The sequence below is a fragment of the Artemia sp. Qi Xiang Cuo genome, chromosome 6, assembly GCF_049724085.1.
Source record: "Artemia sp. Qi Xiang Cuo chromosome 6, ASM4972408v1, whole genome shotgun sequence".
Lineage (NCBI taxonomy): Eukaryota > Metazoa > Arthropoda > Branchiopoda > Anostraca > Artemiidae > Artemia > Artemia sp. Qi Xiang Cuo.
Window position 1 is genome coordinate 25,809,029 of NC_142799.1, and position 18,726 is coordinate 25,827,754.

The 18,726-nt window shown below is 37.4% G+C and overlaps 1 protein-coding gene across 2 annotated transcripts in view; it reads left to right on the forward strand.

Annotated features, from left to right (window-relative positions):
- The first annotated feature begins 972 nt into the window (after positions 1-972).
- Positions 973-18,726, forward strand: part of Gnpnat (glucosamine 6-phosphate N-acetyltransferase) — a 54,647-nt gene continuing 36,893 nt past the window's right edge. Inside the window, exon 1 of one of the 2 annotated variants that reach the window (XM_089090581.1) lies at positions 973-1,082. The gene's annotated coding sequence lies outside the window, so the exon portion shown is untranslated. Of the gene's footprint in view, positions 1,149-18,726 lie in introns of both variants that reach the window. The other variant, XM_089090583.1, reaches the window with a different exon arrangement.

Genomic DNA, 18,726 nt, shown 5'->3' on the forward strand with positions numbered 1-18,726 from the left:
ATGAAACCCAAAACGCACAGAAATAACAATAATTAACCGAGTCAAACTCAAAACGAGCAGAAATTAACATAAGTTGGGCGCAAAACCCCTATGCCTTCCCAAGGTCAGAACAAAATTTGCAGTTTACTATAATTTTATTGTAATTTATGTACGTTTTGGGTTTCATTTATTTATCGATGCTGATTTGTGGTAGTTTCACGCTTGATAGATTATTTGATTTTATTTTTGCTCATTTTTTGTTGAATGGAGTTCTTTACTTTTCTTTGAAAAACTTATTTTGTGGAAAAAGTTTTTTTAATTAATTCAAATATGTATCTATCCCTCTCTTACGGAAAAAAGCATGATGACATAAACTTTTCAATGTCATTTGGAATTTTCAGTTTAAATGCTTTCTTTCGTAACTTTTGGACGTGAAGTTTGATTCTTATGCATTCAAAGAAAAAATATTCTAGAGTCTTCTCTTCCTAACCGTAGATTCTATGGATTGATTGCTTCCAAGTATATTTTTCTTTTTTCAAGAAAAATCTGCGTTTTTACAGGGTAATGCATAGCCGTGTCTTCCTATTTTTTTTAAAGGTGCAAACAAGAGCAGCAAAGTCTAAATTTGACCCCCCCCCCTTTGAGAAAAACCACAACTCCAGCTATCTCCAGGATTCTCACAAGTCAGACAAAAGTTTCAGGAGAGCTCAAACCCCATGACCCCCAATGGATATGGCCTTGGGTACAAATTGGAATTGGTAGTGGTAAATCAATATATTGAGATGCCACCTTATCCACAACTTCATTCCCTCTTACCCACGCATAGTTTGCAATATGCTAAAACTTGATTTCTCGGGCTTGAATATGTAGTTCTGTTTGCTATCCCTTGTTATTTCTTACAAAATAAGATAATGAATTGATAAAAACGTATAATCTCTTCGTAATAATAATTACGTGATATCAAAGATAAACATAAAATGTATGTAATTTGACCAACAATGCAAGTCAAAAATCATTCAAAAATAAGATTATCATAATCATGCTTTGAAATGCTTTGGCTTTGACTAAATACTTGATAAAAGGAGTTGACAAGTTTGTAACTTGTAAGTATGCATATGATGAACACTAGAGTTTTTGCATTAATTTTAGTGGTATCTTTGATGACAAAGGTAAGCTTTTTTAATTATTAAGTCAATTCGTGGAATATTCAAGACAAATGAATATTGACTTTGCAAACTGTATCCTTTATACTTTGGTTTCTTTTGCATTTTAGCCTTACATCAAAGGCAAACCTAAATCCTCATTCACGGAATTTATCATAGCAGAATTGAAATAATATGATTTGATATTAACATGATTCAAATCAATGCGCAGAGCATTACTTACATCTTGGCATAAATATTACGAAATTGCCATTCCATGGCTTGTGAATTTGATAATTTATTACAGAAGTAAGCAATGAAGCTAGAAAGCTAAATCAACCTAAGAAATTAAGCGAACAATTTCTTTTTTGTAAGATTATTCATTCTCTTCGTAGAAGCTTTTATAAATATAAACACTGTCTTTAGCATGAAATTGAATGTTTTAGAATATAATTGACAGTCAATTGTATTTCTCTCGGCTTCTTTTTAAAGGCCACCACTAATAGAATTTAAACTCCCATTTAAATTGGAACATGTTGAAGTACAAGAGCATTCGTTCTACTTTTTCTAAGTTACCAAATTATGTCAATTTGTGAAATCTTTAAGACAAATGAATATTGACTTTGCAAACTGTATCCTTTATACTTTGGTTTCTTTTCCATTTTAACCTTACATCAAAGGCAAACCTAAATCCTCATTCACAGAATTTCTGTTTGAAAAATTTGATATTTACATGATTCAAATCAATGCACACGGCATTACTTACATCTTGGCATTAATATTACGAAATTGCCAATCCCATGGCTTGTCAATTTGATAATTGATTATAGAAGTAAGCAATAAAGCTAGAAAGCTAAATCAACCTAAGAAATTAAGTCAACAATTTCTTTTTTGTAAGATTATTCATTCTCTTCGTAGAAGCTTTTATAAATATAAACACTGTCTTTAGCATTATTTTCCATGTTTTAGAATATAATTGACAGTCAATTGTATTTCTCTCGGCTTCTTTTTAAAGGCCACCTGTAATAGAATTTAAACTCTCATTTAAATTGGAACGTGTTGAAGAACAAGAGCATTCGTTCTACTTTTTATAAGTTCCTAATCTTAGGTTTGCATTGAGAGAGGAGGGGTTGGGATAGCACTCCCAATAGATCGCATGGCGTTTCTGCATAGATTGCATTGTGTTCCTTCCCCTGGATCCGCAGTGGTGGATGTAGGGGACCCTTCCCCAAAGATTTTTCCTGATGCCCTTTCATTTTTTTCTGTTTTTCACTGTTTTTTAAAAATAAATTTGTCCATTTGGTCAATTATTGGCACCTTTGTCACATTGGCTCCCCCCCCCAAGATTTTGCTTATTGGTACAATTGCCATAGTGGGCCCCCAAAGATTTTTCTCGAGATTCACTCCTGTTTTGCAGCTTCATTCACTGTAGTGGTCAACCGAGAAAACCAAGAAATGATGAATGTTGAGATAGCCATTTTGTTCAACGTAATTGAAAGTTCTGAAAATTAGGTCTTTGAGGAGGATACCCCCCCCAGAGCCCTCAGGACATGACTTATAAATTATGCCCTGGGGGCTATAAGGTTTTCATAGAAAGCGTTGTCATAGAAACCTCAAAAGGGGCTCATTCGATTTGGAATTGAAATGGCTAGTGCCCTTTTTAATAGTCGAAAGTGATTGGAAGGCAACTAACACCCCTTTTATGCCCACCATTTATCCAAACACATCCAATCAAAATTTTGAGACAGCCATTTTGTTCAACGTAGTTGAAAGTTCTGGAAATTAGGTCTTTTAGGAGTATCACCCCCTCAGAGCCCTCAGGGCAAGGGTTACAAGTTATACCCTGGGGGCATATAAGGTTTTTATTGAAAGCATTGTGGTAGAAACTTGAAAAGGGGCGCATTCGATTAGAAATTCAAGGGGCTAGTGCTCATTTTAATAGTCAAACGTGATTGGAGGGCAACTAACCCCCCTTTCACGCCCACCTTTTCCCAAAACACATACAATGAAATTTTTTGATAGCCATTTTATTCAACGTAGTTAAAATTTCTGAAAATGAGGTCATTAAGGATGACAACCCCCTCCCCCCCCCCCAGAGCCCTCAGGACAAGGTTGTTGTAAGTTATGCCCTGGGGGTATATAAGGTTCTTATGGAAAGCGTTGTCGTAGAAACTTCAAAAAGGGTTCATTCTATTGGAATTGAAATGGCTAGTGGCCTTTTTAATAGTCAAAAGTATTTGGAGGGCAACTAACCTCCTTCTCAGGCCCACCATTTTCCCAAACACATACAGTCAAAATTTTGAGATAGTCATTTTTTTCAACGTAGTTGAAAGTTGTGGAAATTATGTCTTTGAGGATGACAACCCCCCACAGCTCTCATGGCAAGGGTTTTAAGTTATACCCTGGGGGCATGTAAGGTTTCTATAGAAAGCGTTGTCGTAAAAGTTCAAAAAAGCTCATACGATTGAAAATTGAAAGGGCTAATGCCCTTTTTAATAGTTGAAAGTAATTGGAGGGAAACTAACCACCCTCTCACGCCCACCATTTCCCCAAACGAATCCGATCAAAATTTTGAGATATCGATTTTGTTCAACGTAGTTAAAAGTTCTGGAAGTTAGTTCTTTTAGGATGACAACCCCCTCAGAGCCCTATGGGCAAGGGTTGTAAGTTATACTCTGGGGGCATATAAGGTTTTTACAAAAAATGTTGTCATAGAAACTTCAAAAACGGCTCATTTGATTGGAAATTGAAAGGGCTTGTGCCCTTTTTAATAGTCAAAAGTGATTGGAGGGCAACTAGCCCCCATCTGCAGCTCACCATTTCTCCAAACACATCCAATCAAAATTTTTAGATAGCGACTTTGTTCAACGTCGATGAAAAATATGGATATTAGGTCTTTGAGGATGATACTCCCCCATAGCCCTCATGGCTACGTTTGTAAGTTATGCCATGGGAGCATATAAGGTTTTTTTTTTTATAGAAAACATTGTCTCAGAAACTTCAAAAAAGGCGCATTCAGTTGAAAATTGAAAGGGTTCATAGTTCAACGTAGTGGAAAAGTCTGGAAATTATGTCTTTGAGGATGACACTCCCCCCACAGCCCTCAGCGCAAGGGTCATAAGATATGCCCTCGGGGCATAAAAGGTTTTATAGAAAGCGTTGTTGTAGAAACTTTAAAAGTGGCTCATTCGATTGGAAATTGAAAGTGCTAGTGCCCTATTTAATAGTCGAAAGTGATTGGAGGGCAACTAACGCCCCTCTCAAGCCTACCATTTCCCCAAACACATCCAATCAAAATTTTGAGATAGACATTGTGTTCAACGTAGTTGAAAGTTCTGGAAGTTAGGTCTTTGCCAGCGTTGTCGTAGAAACTTCAAAAGGGACTCATTCAATTGAGAATTGAGAGGACTTGTGCCCTTATTAACAGTCAAAAGCGATCGGAGGGTGAATGCCCCCCCATTCCCATCATTTCCCCAAACCCTTCCAAATTCCGATAGTAATTTTTTGAACGTAGTTAAAGGGTCAGGAAATTATGTTTTTGAGTATGACAACCCCCAACAGCCCTCGGGGCTAAGGTTGTAAGTTATGCCCTGGGGGCATATAATGTCATATAGGAAGTGATGTCGTAAAAATTTCAACAAGGGCTCATTCCATTGGAAATTGAAATGGCTAATGGCCTTTTTAATAGTCGAAAGTTATTGGAGGGCAACTACCCCCCCCCCCTCTCACGCCTACCATTTTGCAAAACACATACAATAAAAATTTTGAGATAGCCGTTTTTTCAACGTAGTTGAAAGTTCTGGAAATTATGTCTTTAAGGATGACAACCCCCTACAGCCCTCAGGGCAAGGGTTGTAAGTTATGCCCTGGGGGCATATGAGGTTTTTGTAGAATGCGTTGTCGTAAAACTTTAAAAAGGGCTCATTCGATTGAAAATTGAAAGGGTTAGGGCCCTTTTTAATAGTTGAAAGTAATTGGAGGGAAACTAACCACCCTTGCACGCCCACCGCATCCCCAAACCGATCAAAATTTTGAGATAAAAAAATTTTGAAAATTTTGAGAAAGCGTTGTCGTAAAACTTTAAAAAGGGTTCATTCGATTGAAAATTGAAAGGGTTAGGGCCCTTTTTAATAGTTGAAAGTAATTGGAGGGAAACTAACCACCCTTGCACGCCCACCGCATCCCCAAACCGATCAAAATTTTGAGATATTCATTTTGTTCAACATAGTTAAAAGTTCTGGAAATTAGGTCTTTTAGGATGATAACCCCCTCAAAGCCCTCAGAGCAAGGGTTGTAAGTTATCCTCTGGGGGTATATAGGGTTTTTACAGAAAGTGTTATCGTAGAAGCTTCAAAAAGGGCTCATTTGATTGAAAATTGAAAGGGCTTGTGCCCTTTTTAATCGTCGAAAGTGAATGGAGAGCAACTAACCCCCCTCTCTCGCCCACTATTTCCCCAAACAAATTCAATTTAAATTTTGAGATATCCATTTTTTTCAACGTTGTTAAAAGTTCTGGAAATTATGATTTTGAGGATGACAAACCCCCAAACCCCTCAGGGCAAGGGTTATAAGTTATGCCCTGGGGGCATATAAGGTTCTTATAGAATACATTTTCGTAGAAACTTCAAAAAGGGGTCATTCGATTGGAAATTGAAAGAGCTAGTGCCCTTTTTAATAGTCGAAAGTGATTGGAGGGCAACTAGCCCCCCTTTCAAGCCCATCATTTCCCCAAAAACATCCAATCAAAATTTTGAGATAGCCATTTTGTTCAACGTAGATGAAAGTTATGGAAATTAGGTCTTTGAGGATGACACTCCCTTCATAGCCCTCAGGGCTAAGGTTGTGAGCTATACCCTGGGGGCATATAAGGTTTTTTTTTATAGAAAATGTTGTCGTTGAAACTTCAAAAAAGGCTCATTCAATCGGAAATTGAAAGGGGTAGTGCCCTTTTAAATAGGCTAGTCTAAACTGATTGGAGGGCAACTAAACTCCCTCTAACGCCCACCATTTCCTCAAACACATCCAATCAAAATTTAGAGATAGCCATTTTTTTCCATGTAGTTGAAATTTCTTGATATTATGTCTTTGAGGATGATCAACCCCCCCCCACACCCCTCAGGGCAAGGGTTGTAAGTTATGCTCTAGGGGTATATGAGGTTTTTATAGAGCGTTGTAATAGAAAATTCGAAGGGCTAGTGTCCTTTTTAATAGTCAAAAGTGATTGGGGGAAAACCTTCACCCCTCCCACCCCCACCATTTCCCCAGAAACATCCAATAAAAATTTTGAGATAGCCATTTTGTTCAACGTAGGCGAAAAGTCTGGAAATTATGTCTTTGAGGATGACACTCCCCCCACAGCGCTCAGCGTAAGGGTTATAAGTTATGCCCTAAAGGAATGCAAGGTTTAATAGAAAGCGTTGTCGTAGAAACTTCAAAAAGGGCTCATTCCATTGGAAATTGAAATGGCTTGTGGCCTTTTTAATAGACGAAAGTAATTGGAGGGCAACTACCCCCCTCTGACGCCCACCATTTTGTCAAACACATACAATCAAAATTTTGAGATAGACATTTTGTTCAACGCAGTTGAAAGTTCTGGAAATTAGGTCTTAGAAACGTCAAAACTTAGATGCGTTGTCGTAGAAACTTCAAAAGGGACTAATTCAATTGAGAATTGAGAGGGCTAGTGCTCTTATTAATAGTCTAAAGCGATCGGAGGATGACTGCCCCCCTCCCCCCCCCCCATTCCCATCATTTCCCCAAACACTTCCGATGAACATTTTGATATAGTAATTTTTTTGGAACGTAGTTGAAGGGTCTGGAAATTATGTTTTTCTGTATGACAACCCCCGGCAGCCCTCAGGGCTAAGATTGTAAGCTATGCCCTGGGGCATATAATGCCATATAAGAATTGTTGTCGTAAAAACTTCAAAAGGGGCTCTTTCGATTTGAAATTGAGAGGGCTATTGCCCTTTTTAATAGGTGAAAGTAATCAGAGGAAGAATCCCCCCCCCCTCCCAACGCCAATCATTTCTCAAAACATTTCCGATCAACATTTTTATATGGCCATTATTTTCAACGTAGTTGAAAGGTCTGGAAATTATGTCTTTGAGGATGACAAACCTCCCCCGATAGCCCTTATGATAAGGGTCGTAAGCTGTGCCCTTGGGGAATATAAAGTTTCTTAGAAAGTTTTGTCGTAGAAGCTTCAAAAAGGGCTCATTCGTTTGGAAATTGAGGGGACTAGTGCCTGTTTTATTAGTCGAAAATGATCAGAGGGCAAATTTATTCCTCCACGCCGATCATTTCCCCAAACACTTTCAATCAAATTTTGGATATAGCCATTTTGTTAAGCCTATCAGAAATGTCTGGAAATTATGTCTTTGAGGATAAAAAATCCCCCCAGCCCTCAGGGCAAGGGTTGTAATTTGTGCCCTGGGAACATATAGGGATTTTATAGTAAGTGTGGTCATATAAACTTCAAGGGGGGATCATTTGATTGGTAATCAGACGCTCTAGTGCTCATTTTAAGAGTCAAAGTGACCAGAGGGCAGCTACCCTTTCCCCCTACACACACGTCATATTGTCCGAAAATGCGTCTAACAGAAATTTTGAGATAGCCATTCTATTCAAAATAGTCTAAATATCATATAACAAGGCTTTTGGGGTTGAAACAAACCCCAGAGATTACGGGCAAGGGTTGTAAGTTATGCCCAGATGAAATTAAAGGTTTCTATGGAAGGGATGGTTGTTTATTTTCAGAAGAGGCTCAGTCTTTCTCCCTGAAAAAGACTATGTCAATATAAAACGAACAGAAATTAATCAAAAAAACTTTTTACACAAAATAAGTTTGTCAAAAAAAAGTAAAGAACTCCGTTGAAACAAAAATGAACAAAAATAGAATCAAATAATTTACCAAGCATACAACTAACACAAATCTGTATAAATAAATAAATGAAACCCAAAACAAACAGAAATTAAAATAAGTCAAACTCAAAACGAGCAGAAATTAATATGAGTAGGGTTCTAAACCCTATGCTTTCTAAAAGCCAGAATATAATTTGTACTTTACAGAAAAAAATTCTTTAAAATATTTTCACTTTCAACTATTTGACAAACACACTACTTGGTGAATTAAAAACATTCCTCAATACATTATAAACAATAAACACAAACTAAACAATCATAAATATAAGCACTGATATTGATTTTCCTAAAATGGTCAGCGATGAGCTACTGTGGACTACAGTAGTATGGTGAAATCAAGCTTTTAGGTGGGTGAAGGTAGTTGTTGTATACACTCGGCTTTTTTTAGCTAGATTCACCGCTAATGCTGCTGTATAATTACATAAGATTGCATAACATTATATCGTAACATATTCCCCACATTAAAATAGTGACCATGAATGAATGAATGATTTTATTCAGTGATTAAACCCGTACAGAGTATTTCACTATCTAATCTGCAAATTATAGCATAAAATATCAAAAACTGAAAATCACAAGCAAAATACTAAACACCACAAAAAAGCAAGGAAAAAGGAAAAACAATAATTCGACAACAATTATTAGCGCTTAATAGTAATTAAATGAAGGATAAAAAAATTATACAATATCTAGTCTTTTTGTTAGGTTAGAGTATACCAAAACGGCATACTGAGCCTCTTTGATGAACTAGATAACAGTAATATTACAATTATTAGAGTGAGGGAAACCTTGTAATTTAAATTGCATTTCAGTTCTTTCATTTTCAAAAAATTTACACTCAAAAATATAATGATATAAAGTCTCCTCTTCACCACAATCGCAATTGGAACAATTACTTTTATTAATCCTACATAAAAATGAATTTAATTTACAGTGACCATTTACAATTTGTGTCAGTTTATAATTAGGAGTAATTTTTTTGACTAGAAGAAGGTCAGTATGATCCACAGTTTATAGAATTAGCAGTATGATCATTCTCTATCTCTCCCATTATAAAAACCCGGACAGGGGTGCGAGTGCTCCGGAGAACGTTTTTGCAGATAGAAACATAGGCGTTATCAGATCTTTTCGCGGGTAGACAAGTCAGATTTCTCTTGGACACGAAACAAATGGAAACCCTCTATTACGAATAATGCACTTGGTAACCATTTCTCAGTGATTGACGATAACAGACTAATCCGCTAAGGCAGAAACAAGTGGGAGGAGCTTTTTGTTCGCACCGAGACCGAAGACCAGAAATTATCTGCGATAAGCTTACTGTCTATAAACTGTGGTATGATCAGTAAAAACAGCTTGGCAAAATAACTCATACCATTTCATATATAGGTTTTTACGTAAGGTTTTCCGAATTTCATTTAAATTATTAGAAGTAGAAAGGGAATTATTGAATATAAAATTTACTTGCGAGCCCGTATAATGTGATGAAAAGTTTGGCTACGGCATCCCCGGTATTATGCGATATGACGAGAATGGCGCTCTCGTCGAAAAGTATGCTAGCTACCGTCTTATCAAGAAGACAAGGCCTGAATATTGGCTGCTGGAACCTGTGCTCGATTAAATTTTCATTGACACAAGCTTTTGTAGCTGATGAATTTTATCTTTATAACCTTGATATTCTGTGCGTTTCTGAGACGAGACTAAAATGGACGTAACATCTTGACCCTTGAATCCTCGGCTGGGAAGGCGATCTATTTGTATAACTCGGGAGCATTAGATGGATCTGGCCGAGCAGGATTAGGTATCCTGTTGTCCCCCAAAGTAATCACTGGGCTCATCGAATATGAGCCTGTGTCTGAGAGAATCGTAGGGCAAGAATTAAAGGTCGCACGAACAATCTGACTATCCTTAGCGTTTACGCCCCAATAAGAGATGCCACTGAACAGCAAAAAAATCAGTTTTACAGTGACCTGCAGACAGTCATTGATAATATTACCTGGAAAGATATCCTCCTAATTGGAGGCAATTTCAATGCCAGAATCGGCGGAAAGCTGAATAACTCGGAACAGGTGATCGGCAAGCACGGCCGCGGAGACAGGTGCACAAATTGAAACAGGCTTTTGCTGTTCGCAATTCAGAGCAATCTCGCTGTGGCTAACACCTGGCTTAGGCACAAGCCGTTGGGCCCAAATAGATTATCTAACACCTGATTTAGGCCCAAATAGATCATCTCCTTATATCCCAACGATGGAAATCCATGGTGTTGGACTCGAGAGTGCAGAGAGGTGCTGACACGGGATCGAAAAATGGATCTGACCAGTTCTTGCTGAAGACAAGGCTAAATTACAAACTTAGCTCAAAGAAGACTTCTGTGCCAAACCAGAAAATAGACGTCTCGAAGCTGAAAGTAGATGAGTACCGAGGAGCATTTGTCCTTGAACTCTCAAACCGCTTCGCTGTCCTTCAAGACGACACTGAGGAGACAACCCCGACTGATCAGTGCCCTAACTGCCCAAGATCAAGATTGAGAAGAAATGGAACAAATTCAAGGACCACATCAATGAAGCTGCCTCAAACATACTTGGGTTTGTCAAGCGTAAAACCAAGAAATGGATCTCAGAAAATACACTCAAACTCTCCGCCAAGAAAAAAGAAATGACCAACAAGAAGTCCCCCACATACAAAGTGCTACGACAAGAATGTCACAAATCGGCAAGAGCTGACAAAAAAGCTTACTGGGCTAATGTTGACAGTCATAATGGAAGAGCCGCATCACGGAACATTACAGGACAGCTCTGTCAGATACTTGAAAACTGTACTGGGAAGAAGAAACAAACCACCATCCTTTTACTTAAGGTGAACGACGGGACAATACTCATAGGCAGCAAGGAACGTGTCGAAAGATGGCGAGTTCACTTCCAAGAGCCATTGAGACCAGAAGACAGTAGTAATCGAAAGCAACCACTTACAGCACCGCAAAGCCCCCCGCACAACCAGGCCTATGAAAATGTATGTACAGACCCACCCTCCAGGGATGTAGTAATTAAGGCGATCTATGTTTTGAAAAACCATAAAAGCCTAGGAATAGATGGGATTCCTGACAAATTACTGAAAGCTCTCCCCGAAGTGGTGGTGGATGAACTTCATAGCGTGATAACCGAAGGCTAGGACAGTGAATACATCCCAGATGACTGGAAGACCTCAATAATTGTCCCTATCTTCAAAAAAGGAGACCGAATGGACTGCAAAAACTACCGAGGTATATACCTTATCCCCGTTGCTGCCAAGCTGTTCGCAGTCATACTTTTAAATGGATTCAGAGACACCAGAAACAGCCGAACTCGACCCAGCCAAGCGGGATTCAGGCCGGTCATGGGTTGCCGTTACCATATTTTTACCCAGCGACAGATACTTGAACACCGGTTTAAAAACCAGCAGGAAACAATCCACTTCTTCATAGACTTCATTATCACGTTGAATTCGGTCCATCGTGATTCAGTGTGGGAATCAATGAGAGAGGATGGTGTGCCTGAGAAGATCATCAATCTTCTCAAGGCAAACTATGCTGGAACAAAGGCCCGGGCAAGAGTCGATGGCAATCTTTCATATCCGGTCCTGGTCGAGGAAGGTGTACGTCAAGGCTGTGTCCTTTCACCAACTTTGTTTAACTTCGTCATCGATTGGATCCTCAGGGTCCTGGACAAGTATAAAGGCGTTGCAGTGAGCCCTTCCCTCTCCATCACAGATCTTGACTATGCTGACGATGTGGACATGCTTGCTGAATCCGTTGCAGAAGCCTAGGCTATGATAAACGACATGACAGTCAAGGAACTTTCGACTGGTCTCCAAATAAGCCTACCGAAAACAAGATCCATGCGAACAGATTGGATGGATGAAACCCCTGTGACCCTAAATGGTAATCAGATAGAGGACGTCCAGTCGTTCAAATACCTCGGATCGATGGTAAACCCTGCTGGCGAATCTTCAGAAGAAATCCAGAGCCGCATATCGTCAGCCTGGAGTGTCTTCCTTCAACTACGGAAGTATCTCTGGAAGCGGAGCGAAGTATCGCCACTCACAAAGCTCCGAGTGTATGAAGCTATGCCTCTCTCTGTCTTCCTTTAAGGATGTGAATCGTGGTCACTGAAAGCAACCCAGGCGTTGATCTTGAATACACTCAACCACAAATGCCTGTGTTATATCCTGGGTATCCGCCTCTCAGATAGAATCTTGAATGAAGAAGTAAGGAGAAGATGTGGGGATCGCCCACTTGTGTCCGACATTGTTAAGCAGAGGAAACTGAGATGGTTTGGCCACACAATGCGCAGACCATATAACCATATAAGCCAAAAATGCCTCAAATTTCTACCACTACCGGCATGGAAGAAGAGGGCAGGAGGCCAAAAGAAGAGGTGGCTAGCAACAGTTAAGTCTGATCTGGAGCCAATCGGAGGATTTCGAAAATACGGCCGTTGCTGGGAACGCCAGTGGCTGGAAATGGTGGAGCCTGACACCCTCGAGCGAAACCCATGGAAGGAGACATGTTGTCATCTGCTGGGCGCCACGATAAGTCTGGATGCAGCTTGAACGTGCAACAAGTACAAGAAAGAATGATCATTTAAATTATAGTTATTTAAGTTATTGAGGGGTGGCCACTGGCCAGTAATCAGGCCTTCCTCTCTTTAAATATCTCGTGAGAGATTTCTCTTTGGCTCTAAAATCGATAGGAAGGCAACCCGCTAAAGTTGTTATTGTCTCAGTTTTAGCGGATAAAAAATCTATGTAAATCAAAAACATTGAGATTCTTTGGAAATACAATGAATTTTTTACATTTTTTTTGTGTATACTTGATGGACAGCCATAAAGGTAGAGCATACACTAGTTTATAGTCAGCCGAATCTTGATATAAATTTATTAGTTCACATAGCTTAATAACAAGATTGGTTTTGATGGAACATAATAATTTCTTTGATTATCGTTTGGTGACTTTTATTTTGCTTCCAACATGATCATTTCATAGTAATTTTCTATCAAGAATTTAGCCCAAGTATCTCACTTTATCACTTATTAGTATTCTATGGCTTAAAAACCGAAGATTTATCTGTGGGATTTCTCTTTTCTTAGTAAAGATGACAGCTTCGTATTTATTAGCGTCGAAATTTAATCTATTTTCATCAGCCCATTTTTCTAATAGTGTAAATATCTTTTTTGCAGTATGATTTAGGAAATTGACATCTTTATAAGATATTGTTATACAGATATCATCATCATACGATTGTATTGTACAGCCTGTCGGTAGCTCTGAACGAAGCAAATCGTCCATATTAATAGACCATAAGAAAGGAGAGAGTATGCTTCTTGTGGGCAAGAATTTTAAAGGATCTGAGTTATATTATCAGCTTTATCACCATAGGAAACTGATCGTTATGATAGATAAATTTTAATCAACATAACTAGAGGAGTAGAGCAGCGTAAATCTAATAACTTTTTTAAAATCCCGGGGTGCCATGCATTGTCGAAGGCACCTTTGATAACAAAGAGAAGACAAAGTGTAAATTTCTTCAACTAATTATTTTCTTCCACTGTTGTGACGAGTTTATCCAGAGCATCTACTGTTAATTTACCTTTAACAAATCCAAACTGGTTATAAGAAATCCAGTCCTTATTAATACTTAATTCATTCAAAATATATGATAGGATTTTTTCGAATATTTTGCAAAAAACTGGTATCAAGCTGATGGGTCAATAAAAAGACGGTAAACAGTCATTAATTCTCCCTCGTTTAGGAATAACTATAATTTTAGCGTTTTTCCAATCCCTTGGAAAATACTATAGGCCCGTTTTTTAGACCTAAGATCTTACATCTAAGATCTTACATCTTTCAGCAAAGATTATCGTTTTTTAACTCATCTTTGTTCTAAGATCTTACAGCTCACTGATATTAGCAAAAAGTGTGACGACCGCCACTGTTTCGCCATATAGAATATTGATGAGAGAACTTTAATTATCTACTCATCATTGTTCTTAGACTACTGATTAGAGCAAAATGATGAAAGACACTTGCACAAAAATGACCAAAGGTTTAAAATCTTTGTTCAAAGATGTCACTTTTAAACGTTTTCTGACAAAAGATGTAAGATCTTAGCACATTGATGAGTGAAAAAATAGGCCTTATATATTCAAACATGCATTATATATTTTAAGTAAAGTGGGAGCCAAGACATGAGAGTTTTTTTTAATAACTATATTGACAATACCATCTAAGCCAGGAGCTTTCAACGGTTTTAGAGAATTAATAGCATCTTTTAATGAATCAGTTGTTATTGGTGACAGTTTATCTTGGTTATTATCAAATACATATTCGAGTTGACCTCAAATCTGGCGGTGATAATAAATTTCCGTTCAGCAGTCATCGGGGGTAAACCATTTGTCAAAGAATACCTCACCAGCTTCCTGGTACGATTCTGCAAACACACCATTATCTTTTGCAACATGGATTGGAGATACTATAGAGGGGTGGTTAGAGCATATTTCTGTTTTGTACTCCAGAGATCTAAGCTACCTTTGTTTGAACCAAATTTTTTCCAATCTCCAAGTTTTGTATTTTTAATTTCATTTGAATACATTCTTTTTTTTCATTTTCATAGAATGATAATTTTCATCAGTTGAGTGAATTTTAAATTTTTTGAATGCTCTTCTATAATTACGCCTTAATTCAGTTAATTTTGGGGTCCAACATCTTGTATACTTGTTGTAAATGATGTTTTTTTCTCAGGAATTGCAATATTAATTCCGATTTGTATTATATTTTTAAGGCTTTCAACACAACTGTCAATCTATTGTTTATTTTCCAAAGGCATGGCAAAAATGTCGTCGATATTATCTAAAATATGTTTCCTAAAAACATTCCAATTCGCTTTCTTGTAATTCAAACTTATCCTGATCAAACTTATTTGTAATTCAAACTTTTCTTGATCAGTCAAACTTATAAAAGAGGAGTCATGAGTGGTACACCTTAACTTAAAAGAAATATAGCCGTGATCTGAAAGACTGGGGCAAGTTAATACTTTCCAATCATAAATATCACGGGATAAACGATTTCCGACGGCGGTTATATCCGGGCTCATGGTATTAAATCTTGTATAAGTTGCTACTGATGGGTCATTTACAGCAACTAATGGCAAACATGCGAAAAACAATTCCAATCCAGCCCCTCTCCCGTCCGTAATATTACTAGAAAGCCAAAGAGGACTTCTGGCATTAAAATGCCCACCCAAAATTAATGTAGACCTATTTCCTAGTGTCTCAATTGGAGAAAGACATAAGGAGGGATTTTTATATGAAGGAGGACAATAAGCTGACACAACTGTAAAGGTCTTCTTATTAATATAATTGGAGACTAAAACACATTCATTTGTTGAAACATCATAATGTAAATCTGCTTTCAGCGTATTTTTAACAAAGATTGCTGCGCTATAAAATTTTTTCGAAGGATCAAATTTAGAAAAACACCAGTAATTTGGTGGTACCGAGGAGACTTTTAAATTTTTAATCACGTCGGGCTCTTGAACTAAAATAACATCTGGTTTAATTATCTCAATATTTCTATACAATTCTAATAAAGCTACATACGAGTGTTGTAAATTAATCTGAAGAAGCGATAAATTATTTACTTGTGATGCGCTCTGCATTTACGCTGTGTAGTCGATATTTTTTTTTAATTGATCAGTTATTTCTCGAGAGATTGGGCAGTTTTTATAGTTATACGACTGGTCTGGTTCACTTTTAACCTGTCGTTTATAGCATGAACGACAACACGGATGGCTAGTGAAAGATTTAGTACAGTCATTGTAATCACGGTCACCCATGCACCAAGAGCACGTTAAATCACCCCTGCACTCAGACTTCTTGTGGCCGAAAAGGCAACAATTGGTGCATCGTATAAGGTTGATATAATCCTTGCAGTATAGACGTCAAAATCCAAAATTGAGGCCTCCTCTTTTTAAAATTTCTGCTCTGATCTTTGGGCTCATTCCTAATATTACGCTGCAGCTTTTTCCTTTTTCCGCAATGATAACCACTTCTAAGGTTTCTCCAGTCGTAAAGAGATTTATAAGATCTGAATTATTTTGTCCTATAAACTCTTTGCACTCTGATTTACTTTTAAATGAAGGAGTACCATTCACAAGCATTCTTGGCAGGCGTTTTTTCACTTCCCTCGGAGTATATTTTAGTGCTGCTGAATTTTCATTGAAAACACAAAGAGCATTGTTCAAATCTTGTTTTGAAGAAAGTTCAACAATAATTTTACCTTCTCGGCCTTGTATGATTTTTTTAGCTGAGAATTTGCTGATATCTCTTCTGATTATTTTGTTAATATCTTGCACACTCTTTGCTGGGGGCTCCCTCTTTTTTTTGATATGATCAATACCCTCATTACTACTTGGCTCAAGAATGATACTAAAGGTTTCAGGACCTATCAAAACGCTAGAGTATGGTCTACGATTTACAGAGGAGGATGGAGCCACTGTGTCTTTATTTTCCAATTTTTGCTGTAATTTAATTATATTTTCAAGATTAACATTCTCATTGCGCAGGAGATTTGCTTTTTCTTCTAATAGCTGATGATATATGAATTGAACTCGCTCACATATTTCAAATGCATAGTGCCTATCTCCTGGAATTTTTTTAACCTTGCTGAGAATTCCTTTTAGGGCACTAATTAGCGTAGCAATACTTGTTTCATTTTCTTCACCTAACTGCACAAGGGTCTCATCAATAGTTGGACTATCTGATAAATTTCCCATTATTAAAAACACTTGTAAAATCCATTCATGGCTATGTACATCCGTATCACGAGACCCGAACACAATTTACATCCTTTTCAGCAGATGTTTACAGAACGGGTATCAAATAGTTCGTAGTAACGAACTGTAAGTAAGGAACGACCCGGCTCAATAGTAACCGAAACTCTAAAAAACGGAATTTTGAAACCAATAGATACATCAAAGAATCAGATTTTTATGTGAATTTCAAATATATAAGTTTCATCGAGTTTAGTCTTACTCATCAAAAGTTACGTGCCTGAGAAAATTTACGTTATTTTCGAAAAGAGGGGAAAACAACCCCTAAAAGTCATGGAACTTTAATGCAAAATACACCATCAGATTCAGCATATCAGAGAACACTACTATTGAAATTTCAAGCTCCTATCTGCAAAAACGTGGAATTTAAAATTTTTTGCAAGAAGAAAAATTACGGATGTGTGTTTATTTTATTTTTTTTTCCCAGGGGTGACAGTATCGATCCAGTATTTCAAGAAGATTGTGAGAGAGCTTATTTGAACAGAAAATAAAATTTCTAGTACCCTTTTTAAGTGACAAAAAAGATTGGAGGGCAACTTGGCCCCCTCCCACGCTCATTTTTTTCCCGACGTCAGCCAATCAAAATTTGAGATAGCCACTTTGTTCAGCATAGTCGAAAATCTAATTAATATGTCTTTGAGGAGGACTTAATCTCCCAAAGTTCCTAGGGGAAGGACTTAAGTTATAAACTTTGCCCATTGTTTACATATAGTATTGGTTATTGGGAAGTATACAGGGGTTTGCAGGGGGATTTTTTTTCTGGTGGGGGGGGAGGGGTCGGAGTAGGGGTTACGGGGGAGAATCTGTCCATAGAGGATGTTTCCTTGGGGGAAGGGAATTTTCTATGAAGGGGGTGCCAGATTTAACAGCATTATTTAAAAAACGATCAGAAATTAAATAAAAAAACAAGTTTTTTTCAGCTGAAAGTGAGGATCAACATTAAAACTTAAAACGAACAGAAATTATTTACGTATATGAGAGGGTTTGCCCCCTAGTCAATATCGTTACGCTAAAGTTCGAATTTTGATCGAATCACAAACCCCTGAATCACAAAGGCCGTTTAATTAGAATAGATAGCTCTTTTGAAAGTACAGAATTTCCTAGAACTCCCTTATATACGTAATAAAAACATACGAATATAGAAATTCGTTACGTAAGTTAATTCGCAAGTTACGTCAGAACAAAATTTCGAGAAAGCCATTTAGCTCAAAAAAGGAAAATTAATATGCGAATTTCATTTTAATTATTCATGTACGGTGAGCCAAAATCAAAGCTGCATTAACTCAAAAACGTTCAGAAATTAAATAAAAAACAAGTTTTTTTAACTGAAAGTAAGGAGCGACACTAAAACTTAAACGAACAGAAATTATTCCGTATATGAAAAGGGCTGTCCCCTCTTCATCGCCTCGCTCTTTACGCTAAAGTTTGACTCTGTCTCACAACTTTATTTTTAAAACAATAAAAAACTTTAGCGTAAAGACCGAGGCGTTGAAGAGGGGACAGCCCCTTTCATATACGGAATAATTTCTGTTCGTTTTAAGTTTTAATGTCGCTCCTTACTTTCAGTTAAAAAAAAACTTTGTTTTTTTAATTTAATCAGAACTAGACCAATAGTGACCATATTTCTAATTTAAAAATATTTAGAAAATAAAGTTAAATTATTAACTTATGCATTGGGCATTGTTTGACAAAGAATATCCAGAAAATCTGAACTGTTCTTGGCATCATTGTGACAAAAACATTAAATTAATTAAAGATTGCCAGTAAACCAATTGGAAGGGAAAATTGGCTCCTAAAGTGCGAAAATTACCTTCCTCTTT